We start from the raw sequence: 10,971 nt of genomic DNA on the forward strand, positions 1-10,971 counted from the left end.
ATGTACTTCCAAAGTTGAGTAGTATGAGGAATAGGGCATAGCAGGAGGCTTCCATAGCAGGAAGAGGAAGAAAACTGATCCCTAGCAAAACCTGACTGGGGAGAAGGTATTTAAGCCCAAAGCCTTGTTTTGGAGATAAAAGGACACAGATCCATCAGAAGAGAAGAAAGTCAAAAGGAACTTTTATCCATTCAGTTCTTAGGGGTCACCTGGGCCCAAGCCCCACCGTCTCTTTTTCCAACTTGCTGTAGAAACTATAGAGACTCCATGGAGTCTTGAAATTTAGGGCCAAATACTAGGGTACAGCAGAACTTCCCGGTGGTGTGGTGGCATCAGTAAGCTGTCAATCAGTCACAGGACAGGCAGGACACAGACCCCCTCCTCTGGCCATAAGCAGCTTCTGCTGTTTATTCCAGCATGCCATTCAAGCATTACCCTTCTCCCTAAAGGAACGTGTTGGGAACAGCCTCGTGCTCTACAGTTGCCCTTTTGACATTCTTAATTTTTAAACATAGGGCTCTGCAAATTATGCAGCTGGTCTTGAGTACAGAACAAGAAAATGGGGGCCAAGGGAGAAAAACAGACATTCAAAGGTCAATCAGAACCTTGGAACAATACAGCAGGAGGCAGTGCTCAACTGGGCCGCAGGGCGGAGGGGGAAATAAAATTAAGTAAACAGAAGGTTGAAAAAAACAAAATGAAAATGAATACCTGCTACCAGTTACTCCAAAGTGCCCTTTGCCACCATGTAATGTTTCAAGTAAAACAGCTCAGAGAAAGGTGAGCTGGATGCAGAGGCAGCAACCATGACTCCAAACAGGGAGGCGTCAGGTGTGACTATGGGGACCTGCAGAGGAACAGGGTTTGGCCACTGAGCCTCATGAGCTGCTGACCCAGCCACATATCTGACTGCAGTCAACCAGACCACCTGTTCAACCACTGGACCTCAGATTTTTGTTTAGTGTTATAGGGGCAAATTTTCAAAGATCTGCATTTTTGTTTTACTGGCAAAACTGGGAAATTCACAGTTTCAGCTTATGTATAGAGACAGCACAGCATCCACGATGCCCTCTGTTAAGGAAAAGGGTTTCTCCAGCACAGTGATCCATTCTCAGCTGCCTGGCTATGTTCCCGTGGGCACTTCCTCTCTCAAATATGACCATTCAAAAATCGGTCCTCACCAACTGCCTGGGAGCGACCCCTCAGGGTTGAAAATTTAGCAGATCTGTGACAGTAGTCTACACATTTTCCTTCTTGAATCTCTAATGGTCAGTATGGGGAAGAAAGGGGGAAGCCAGTCAGAGATGAAAAGTCTCAGCATTGCTTTCCTGACAAGAATGTCCCAAGGGAACATTTAACAAGGCGAGTGTAGAAGGTGGAATATGGCCGCTTACACAAATCCTCCCATGTAATATTCACCCCACCAGAAAGCCAAGCACCTCAACTCGGAGGCTTTATTAATTTAGGGCTGTGGGACAGGCACCAGGTTCAATGGGGGCAGAGCTTTGCTTTGCCCATATGTCTTGGTATAGCTTTCCAGGTTTGGGAAGTATCAATCACAGGAAGGAATGGGGATGAAAGGCCAGGAATTCAAACTTATAAAAACCTTTCTAGAACTTACATCCATTACCCAAAGGGTTCTCTGCATTTATGCTGCAAGAGACTGTCTGGAGACAAAGTAAAGAATTTTCTTATTTAAACACTTGACACTAATTCTAGTCCCTGCTTTCCAAATCTCTGGTCAGAACTGTCCCCTGGAATATGGCTCCTTGCTGGGAGAAACACATTTTCCTGAAGTCACTTATCCAAAAGAGATGCTGGGTGATACAAAAGCCAAAATAAATATTAATGTACGAAAAGGCTTTGTGAATTCATTAAAACCACTTGCTTGTGAAACAGCCCCGAGATCCTGCTGAGTCCCACCAAGGGCAGTGTTAAGCCCAAGGCCAGGGGACTCCCAGAGCTCAGCTAAACGGGGTGAAGTAGTGTGTTACTGAGGTGCCATCCTATGACTGTGTGAGATCTGAGGGCCCTCTCCCTCAAATCTTCTTTGGGGGAGACCCCCTCAAAAATCAAATAAGAACGTAGCCAACCAGCCCCAAGGACTGGGTTCAAGCATTCCCCTGCCACCCAGGGAGGGCCTGAACCAGCTGCTGTCCAATAGTGCCTCCTGGTGGGGGTCGAATGACAGATCAGGATAAATTCCAGCAGGTCAAAGGTGAACTGCCAAAACTCATGCCCAGTTAGCACAAAATAAGTAACAGGTTATCTGACTGGGACAGACAGAACACACATCCCTCTATGTGCTACCAGTTACTTGGGTCTCTTTAATTCTGAAGGGCTCACAGTCCACCACTCTCCCACCTCATAGGGTCTTTTCATCTACACTATGGACCAAACACACTCCCAGGTGGGAGACTAGATGTAAATGAGGGCAAGGCTGCTGCTGTCAGAGACATCCCCACCTCTCCAGCAGGACACTCAAGGTCAATGGAGATAGCTAGATGCCAGGTGACTGACTATATCAAAGTGGTTCCCTGTCCTTTTTACCACACAGGGAAGGCCTGACTTGCTGAGCCATCACTCCATAAAAATCAAGTTTCTTTGGAACTAAGGAGACAAGAAGAACCTCCCTTCCTGTCCATCGAGGTGCTGTAGGGTGCCTCTTCTGGCTGGCAAGGATTCATCTCAAAGCTTTTTACCTAAACAGTAAGTTTGTCCTGAGTTTGGATCTAGCTGTCAAAAGATTTTACTGTCCAATCAGCAGATTAGAGCTTTGGAACAAGCAGGCACCTCCAGCCCATCTGCCTTTTCCCAGGTGAGCGCTGGGCCTGCAGTCTGAGGTGAGCTGCCCTGCTGACTAGTCTTTTCTGAATGACTGCATTCCCAAAATTCTGTCTCATAGCTGGTGTCCCAGTTGGAAATCTGGCAACAATACCCACAGTGAAAAACTCTCTCTACCTCCTTTATTCAGGGAGGCTGTTGGTTGGATTCATAGCAGCATAAAACCTATCAGTTAACTTAAACTTGAGAGGTTGGGGGAGGTGATCTAGTTAAACCCAATTGCCTGACAAGATCCCCAAACCAGCCTCCTCGAAAGAACTAAAAAACACAGCCCTTGATTGGCAAGAACAGGTAAGGAGGTAAACATGATAGGGCCTCTGAATCTAAAAACAGTAACAGACCATGGCGCTATTTCTTCTTTTTTCTTCCTTACACATAAGACAGAACAGAATTCCTAAGAAGACAAAATTAAAACTTCAGTTGAAGAGGGAACACCAGCCATGAGAAAATCAGAGCTCCCGTGGCTGTGCTGGGATCCAGTCAGCTGTACAGGTTCTTTTCTGCCTCTTGGCAATGGATAAGGTACAAGAAGATCTGCTCAACGGTGAAGTCAAGCAAGAGGCTGCCTTTGTTCCTGCCAACATGCTTGCTCATGAGGTTAAGGGTGGAGCTTTCAGGGCCACACAAGCAGCAGTACATGGGGGCCCCTGTGTGTGTCTCCAGGTGGTCCTTGATGGTTGCATGGCCTTGGAAGGACTTGTGGCACCCTGTATACCGGTACAACCTCTTGTCTGTGTGGATCCACCGGAGGTCGTTGAACTCACTTGTGTGTGCAAACCTTTTGCCACAAAAGGTGGCAGCTGTACTTGCTGTTCTCAGGCTAGCCCTGCAAAGCCAGCTCCTCACTCAGGAACTCCTCCACTGGCAGCTTCCACTTCTGGACTGCTGGGTGCCATAGCCCCAAACCAGGCTATTCATCAAGGCCAGTGTTGTATTTGTGCTGCTGACATGGTAGCCATACGCAGCCTCCCACTTGAATCCCTGGTTGCACAAGTGGCAGTGGAAAAGGGTGTCTTTCAGGCTTTGGTGCACAGCTATGTGCTTCTTTAGGAGATGCCAATCCACAAAGCTTTTCACACAGACAGAGCAGGAGAGAACTAAAATGCCGAGATGGAAGAGCGTGTGCCATATGAGGCTGCACAGGTTAAGGTAGTGCTGGTCACAGGTACTGCAGGCCTGGCCCTTTCAAATTTAGAGGGTCGAGGATGTGGCCCCGGACCACGTGGAAATCTTTGGCCAGTGCCTTCCCTTCCCACAGGCAGCACATTTCAACTCTTAGAGGCTACCCCTAAAGGCAAACCCAGATTCCCAGTCAGGGGATCATTGGGGTAGACAGCAATGTTGTCCTCAAATATTTCATGCCATCAGTGAAGGATCAGCTGCCACTTGGTAATGAACTTAGTTTCACACATGTTGCAAGAGAAGAAGAAAATACCAATGTGGGACAGAACATAGGTCACCTGGGAGTTTTGGTCCTAGCAGTTGGTCTCACAGAACTTGCACTTGCCTGTCAGTCGGTCCATGTGGTCCTGAGCATGCTATCACATCAACTGAAGGTTGTGCTCTAGAACTTTCTTGCACACCTGGCAGGGCATGGCCTTATTCTCTCATCATCATTCTCTCCAAAAGTCAGCTCGTTGTCACTATCATCACTCAACTCAATCATCTCCTAAGCTATGCCTGTCTCTCCAGTGAGATTTTCAAACTGCAAATCATCATCCCCTGGGTCCTCCGGCTGGACCTCATCCATCTTCCCAAAGCTTGGCTCTTTGGAGTGGTTGTTATTGCTCACACAGGAGTTGGTTCCAGTGGTGACTATTTGCATTGTCAGGAGTGACTAAACTATTTTTACTGAAGTCTCCATTGCTCAGAACTTAGTATGGATGGCAGGAGCTGGTGCTGATTTGGGTGGCCATGCTGAGGTACCTCTGACTGGCTGTGTCATACTAGGAGCAGACATGAGAGGAGAAAATCATCATGGTCATCTGTGTTTGGTAGCGGTGGCTGCTGCAGCAGACACAGGATATAGTTAGGGTCATTGGCAATATTTCTGTCTTCTTTATAACTTCCTCCACCATCACTAGGTAACACATAGTTCCTATTAGGAGCAGAGTGCTCCCCACCATCCAGAGTTCTTCAAGGGGACAGATGGGTTCTGCTGAGCTACAACTCTGGGTACCACTGGTGCTGGTCCAGGGCTTGGCTGCAGCAGTGCTCTCTAGGTCAGGAAAGGTGGAGTGACAGGCCCAGAAGAGGTCCTCCATACCCAGACACTCAGTTACCTCACAGATGACTCCAGTGTTGATCATGTCTGTCAAGAGCTCTGATGTGTGGACAAAGCCCAGACTCTTCTCAAAGTTGACAGGGGTGATGCAGTCCACCACCTAGGTCCTGGCAGCATCAAGCCCCAAATTCAGAGAAAGGTTCTGGAAGTATCCAGCCAGCACAGCTTAGTGGGTCAGGAAGAAGCCGACCACAATCACAATGGTGACGTCGCACATGATCTACCAGATCTGACACTTACTGAGTTCCTTCAACAGTCTGTTGGTGTGGTTGCTGCTTTGCAGTTTGATCCTCATGCCCATCTTGGCTCCTCTGAAGTTGCCCCCTTATCAGCATGGTTTGTAGGGTTCCCTTGGGCCTGAGCACCATCGCTGCCGCCTCACACAAAAGCTGGCCCGCCCTGACCCGCCTGATCCGGCCAGAAGAGGGCGCCATTATATTCATTATTTCTTAAGTGATAAGTATGTGTGATCAAAAGGCGCGCTGCAAATACGATCTCTCATATTTTTTCCCTAGCACACTCATCTCTGGCCTGGATACTTATAGGAGCTTCCTAACACATTTTCCAGCTTTGTCTCTCATTCTACTCCAAGCATATTTCTCTGTGGCTGCCACAGTAATCTTTCTTAAAAAATAAAATAATATGACTTGTTCAGTTAAGCCTATTGTTATCTTCTCCTAGCACTTAGAGTCAAAATTCTTTTTACATGTTCTGCAGGATCGTATATGACCCGAGTCTTATTTATCCTCACAGTGGCCCCTTTGACCATTCTTTCCTTTTGTTTAACATACTGTCATCACACTGGTCATTTTCCATTCTTTTTCAGCTTAGAGAATTTGGAGTTTCCCAAGCCTTGGAGTTGTTCTCTCCCCAGCCTTTCACAAAACAAAAACAAAAACAAAAAAAAAAAAAAAAAAAAAAAAAAAAAAAAAAAAAAAAAAAAAAGATAAGAAGAAGAACAAACAAAATAAAACAAACCACTTCATCTTTTACCATAAATGTCATCTCTTCAGAGATTATTTCTATGACCATTCCTTATAAGACACAGCTCTTCCCAAAGCTTCCTGTTACTGTCATAATGACATAGTTGTTGCTTAAAGTATTATTAAATATTAACTACATATTAGGTATTCTTAATACTTGATAACTATGTTATATTAAATAGTAACTTTTTTGTCTCCATGATTTTGTTCTCTGTTTTGAACCAGACCAACAAGACATTTGCGCCACCTCTCTCAGATCTTTTTCTTGTGAATGATGTTATGTGTGAATTGGAAGGAAGAAAATAAAAAGGTCCTTACTGAAAATGGGATCTCAGATTTTGTTCTCTGGAAACTTAAGTTCCTTAAGAACTTTGTGAATAGAGAGCAGAGACAAATGAGTGCCTCTGAGGAGAGAAAAGATTGAATAGGAGGATCGGTGATGATTTATTCTAGGTCTGATGGAGAATGGTGCTCCCATGACAGTAATACCCATATGCCAGTACCTTGCAAAGACCTGGGGCAGTGGTTTCAACTCCAGATAGATAGTTTCATGTTTTGGTTTGAAATGTTCTAGAAAAGACTGGTGAATGTTAGGATGCACATTAGCAGCAGCATATCAGAAAACCTCAAGGTATTACTGAGCATGGACGAGGAGCACATCAAAGGAATCCATGATGGGATAAAGATGTGGCAATTATCCAGTCTTTTTATCACCACAGTTGTATTGTTGTAAAACCCTAGAGAAAGGAGCATGATCCGAATAATACATTAGTTTCAATTCCCTGCCCTCATTAGATGATAGGACCTCAAAGTCAGTTTGAATATGATTTCAAAAAAAATGTCTTTTTGTTCTCATATCTGAATTTTGTTGGGTAGGATTTACATGGAAAACCTAAGTATTTGCTCTTCTCTCTGTTGTTTATTATCCATGTGGTCAAGATTTACAACTGCTTGAATGAATGTTATGTACCCAACATCTAATAGACTTACTGATACAGAATAGGAACACAACATGTATTTTTGTTAATCAGTTAATGAAATGTGATCCAATTTGCACAGGAGAGAAGAGGAAAGCTCAATGAGATAAAATAACTTGGCCGAAATGGAACAGCTATTTAATACTCGAGCCTGATATTTGCTTATGAATCTTGAGCTGTTAGCCACTATGCGGAAGCTTCCTCTGTATAAGGAAGAAAACAACCAAAAACTGGTAGTCCTGGCATTTCTAGCATTTCTAAAAACAATGCATCATGCAAATAGAAAATGAGTTCAGATGAGTGTTCTGAGAGGACCGAGGAACTTAGAATATCCTAAAACACATTTGGAGAGGTTAATCAGAGGTCAAGTTGTTTTTCTTTTTTCCCTGAAAAATGAAACTCTTAAGAAAATACTGGGGAATTTAGGTAGCATAAATCATGCAGCAAGTCGTACAGGGAGCAAATTTGCGGTTGTGGATTAGCTACTATTGTTTACACGGTTTGAGTTCAGCAGGAAAGCTAAGGAAGAATATTTGGGGGCTATAGTCATTTAAGAGTCACAGTGAAAATTAATTACCTTTCAGGCTCTCTATATTATTTTCTGTTTTTTTTCTATACCTTCTGTATTTGTTTCTTTTATAATTAATATCAAGATTCATCAAACATATTTTATTTTTCAATCAATAAATTGCAGAATTACACTGCAACTATACCTATCAGTTGATGCCTATAAAATAAATTTTACTGTATACAGTACAAAACCTTCCAGAAACTTCTGTTAGATTATTTCTTGATACACATTTTATTAGGTATTAATTTTGCCATTGACAAATGAATACAAATTAACATTTTTCACCTTTAAACCTAAGTGCCTATAAGGATAAGCTAGAGCATCATTTTCTTCTGAGATCGCTTTATCACCTATTTGAATAGACATTATATTATAGTAAAAATAATTTTCCCGAGAAAAAAGGAATTTTTCTTCCCAATGTTGAATAAGTCAATAATGATTAAAATGAAGTAGAAGGGCAAAACAAAATTCCAGCTTTTATAAAGCAACAAAGTAATGACTGATAGTCTCAATAGGCAATAAGATGATCAAAAAGATTCAAAAACTGATGAATATATAGTATTTGACAGAATTGAAAATGCAACCTTTGCCATAGAACCACATATCTGATATTGTTTCAGGAGGCAGGAACTAGCTCCTGCATCATGAGTCTATGCCACACAGGTAGGAGAGCTGTTCAAGTGATAAATGTGAAAAAAGACAGAAGTAGCACTTTCTTACAGATCCTAACAGGTGTGACCAAAAATTCTGAAAGAAGTTCAGTTTAAGAAGCAGTTTCAAATGTCTCCTACTGAGTGAGGAAACCTCTGTGGTTAGTAGATAATTGGTGACTGACATCCTGGGAGTAAAAAAAGACTCAATAAACTTTGAGCTTCATGTGGACCCCTAAGTCCCATTTGAGCCTCACCCAATTCCACAGAAAGGGTGCCAACTAAGTGCATGTCCTCTTAAAAAGCACATTCCAATTAATGCAGGTTTCCATATTTAGTGAGAACATGTAGAAGTTGAAAAAAACGAATCAAAATCATGCCATATTTGTGGTAATACGAGCTAAATGGACAAATTCTGTGAAATAAATTGTAATTTGTTAAACAAAACATCTAATTTAAAGAAAATCAAAACGGTGTTTAGTTAACTTTATCTGTTCTGGTTATATATGTAAAGTATAAAATGTTAAATAATGAACCTAAATTCTAAATAATCTACTAGGATGTTAATATGGAATCCAACACAAGAAAACCACAAATATCATATATAGTCTTCCCATTGTATTATTTTCTTCACACACACACACACGTACACACACACACACCACATGAGCCCACACACACTTAAACAGATTGTCTGGACAATTAAATTAGCTGTTTAAAATATTATTCAATTTTCAGTACCAAACTTTTTATTTACATATCATCACTTTTCAACATATTTTTTTCAGTTTAAGTACTAGCGACAAATCACAAGTATACTTTCGTAAACCAGAGATTTCAATTAAGAGATCTAAATCTTCCTCACAACACAAATGCATTTTGCCATTCTTATATATAACGGAAATATTTACTTAAATTTACTAAGAAAAAGTCATTTTAATGGTATTGGTTAAATAATTATTTCATTAGTGAATTATTTAATTTTTAGCCAATTTCCAAAATTCAAATTTTAAAGAAACACTTGAAGGAATGATTAAGATTTCCTTGTTGAGGAACCTTGTTAAGGTTTCCTTGTGGTTTCCTAATCAGCATGGCATTAGCTCATCAGATACCGATATCAATCAACTTAGTTTCTTTTCTGAATTGTTTTTTTAACTGTTTCATTAAATAAAATACTAATAAAGGTTAAATAACAACGGAACGGATCTTCACAGATTTATAATCAATGAAAGGCTGACATCACAATATATAAAGATCTTTAATAAATCAAAGGACATAATGAGGCATTTCCAAAAGGAGGATATTCAAATGGTTAATAAACACATTAAAAGGTAGGTGCCTAGGGGCTCCTGGGTGGCTCATTTGGTTAAGTGTGCAACTTCAGCTCAGATCTCATGGTTTGTGAATCTGAGCCCCACATCGGACTCTGTGCTGACAACTCAGAACCTGGAGCATGCTTCAGATTCTGAATTTTTAAAAAGGTGGTGGGTACCTAAACAGTAACCAGATAAATGCAAAACAAAATCACCATGAAATATTGATGACTACCCATAGAGATTATGTATCTAAAAACCTAGAGATAGTTATAACTAAGTGTTGTGTGATGAAGTATGTTCTTGTGTGTATACAAGAACCTGTATACATTTCTGGTAGAAGTCTAAATTGTTACAACTAACTTGAAAAACATCCTGGCATTATCTACCAAGTAATGAAATTTGCGTATATATCAAAGCAATTCCAAACTCAGGTGTGTGTGTGTGTGTGTGTTGTGTGTAGATTTAATTATGCATTTCTGCAGAAATCTTTATTTTTTGATTGCCAAGACTTGAAAAAATCCAAATGTCCATCAATAGTATGATAGAAAAATAAATGCTTATTTTTTTTAGTGAAAGATAATAAATGTACTTTAACTTCATGCAACAAAATGGTTGAAAAAATAGTGTAGTCACATGTAAAATCCAAATGTTAGGATTCAACTTAAGCAAGTTTAAAATGAACCATAGTGCTTGTGGTCAAAAAGATAGCAGAAAGAGGAAGAAGAATCAGTGAATAAAGACAATATCATTCAGCTGGGGGTGGTTCCAGGATTCTGGCAATGTTCTCTTTCTTGATTTGTGTGCTGACTATATGAAAAATATTTTGAGAGATCATTGACCTTACATTACAGTTTTGTGAATTTTTAGAAATGGTGTGTAATACAATCATTTAAACAGGCACAAGGATAATAAGCTAGGGCAGAGGGATGAGAGAGAAGAGAAATAACTTGGCATTTGGGAGGAATGCATTTGAATTAATCCTGAATTTGGCAGGCAGATGTGAGTCTAGAGAAATATGTGGGCTATAGGGTGGTGAGCTTTGCATTATGTTACGAGATTTGGATTTTATCTGGAAAAGATCAGAAAAGCATTGAAGAGGAGCAGGATCTATTTTAGATTCCAATTAGCCATCCTGGGGTATAGATTATAGACTGAAGTTGGGTAGACAAAGAGCTGATAGAATTTATATTAAATAAAGGGCATTTAAGAGTACTGAATTCTAAACTATTTTCTGGAAAGAAAATAAATGAGAAAGGGGAGATGACAAATACAGTTATTCTCCTGAAAAACAAAAGGGTAAGTGTCGAGAAGTTTGGTGAAAAAAAGTTGAATCATTTTAAGAGAAG

At 40.9% G+C, this 10,971-nt stretch overlaps 1 pseudogene; it reads right to left on the reverse strand.

Annotated features, from left to right (window-relative positions):
- Positions 1 to 3,324: 3,324 nt before the first annotated feature.
- On the reverse strand, positions 3,325 to 5,429 carry LOC125934190 (zinc finger and BTB domain-containing protein 39-like; annotated as a pseudogene).
- Between the last annotated feature and the right edge of the window lie 5,542 nt (positions 5,430 to 10,971).

This window comes from Panthera uncia (assembly GCF_023721935.1).
Source record: "Panthera uncia isolate 11264 chromosome A1 unlocalized genomic scaffold, Puncia_PCG_1.0 HiC_scaffold_16, whole genome shotgun sequence".
Taxonomy (NCBI): Eukaryota; Metazoa; Chordata; class Mammalia; order Carnivora; family Felidae; genus Panthera; species Panthera uncia.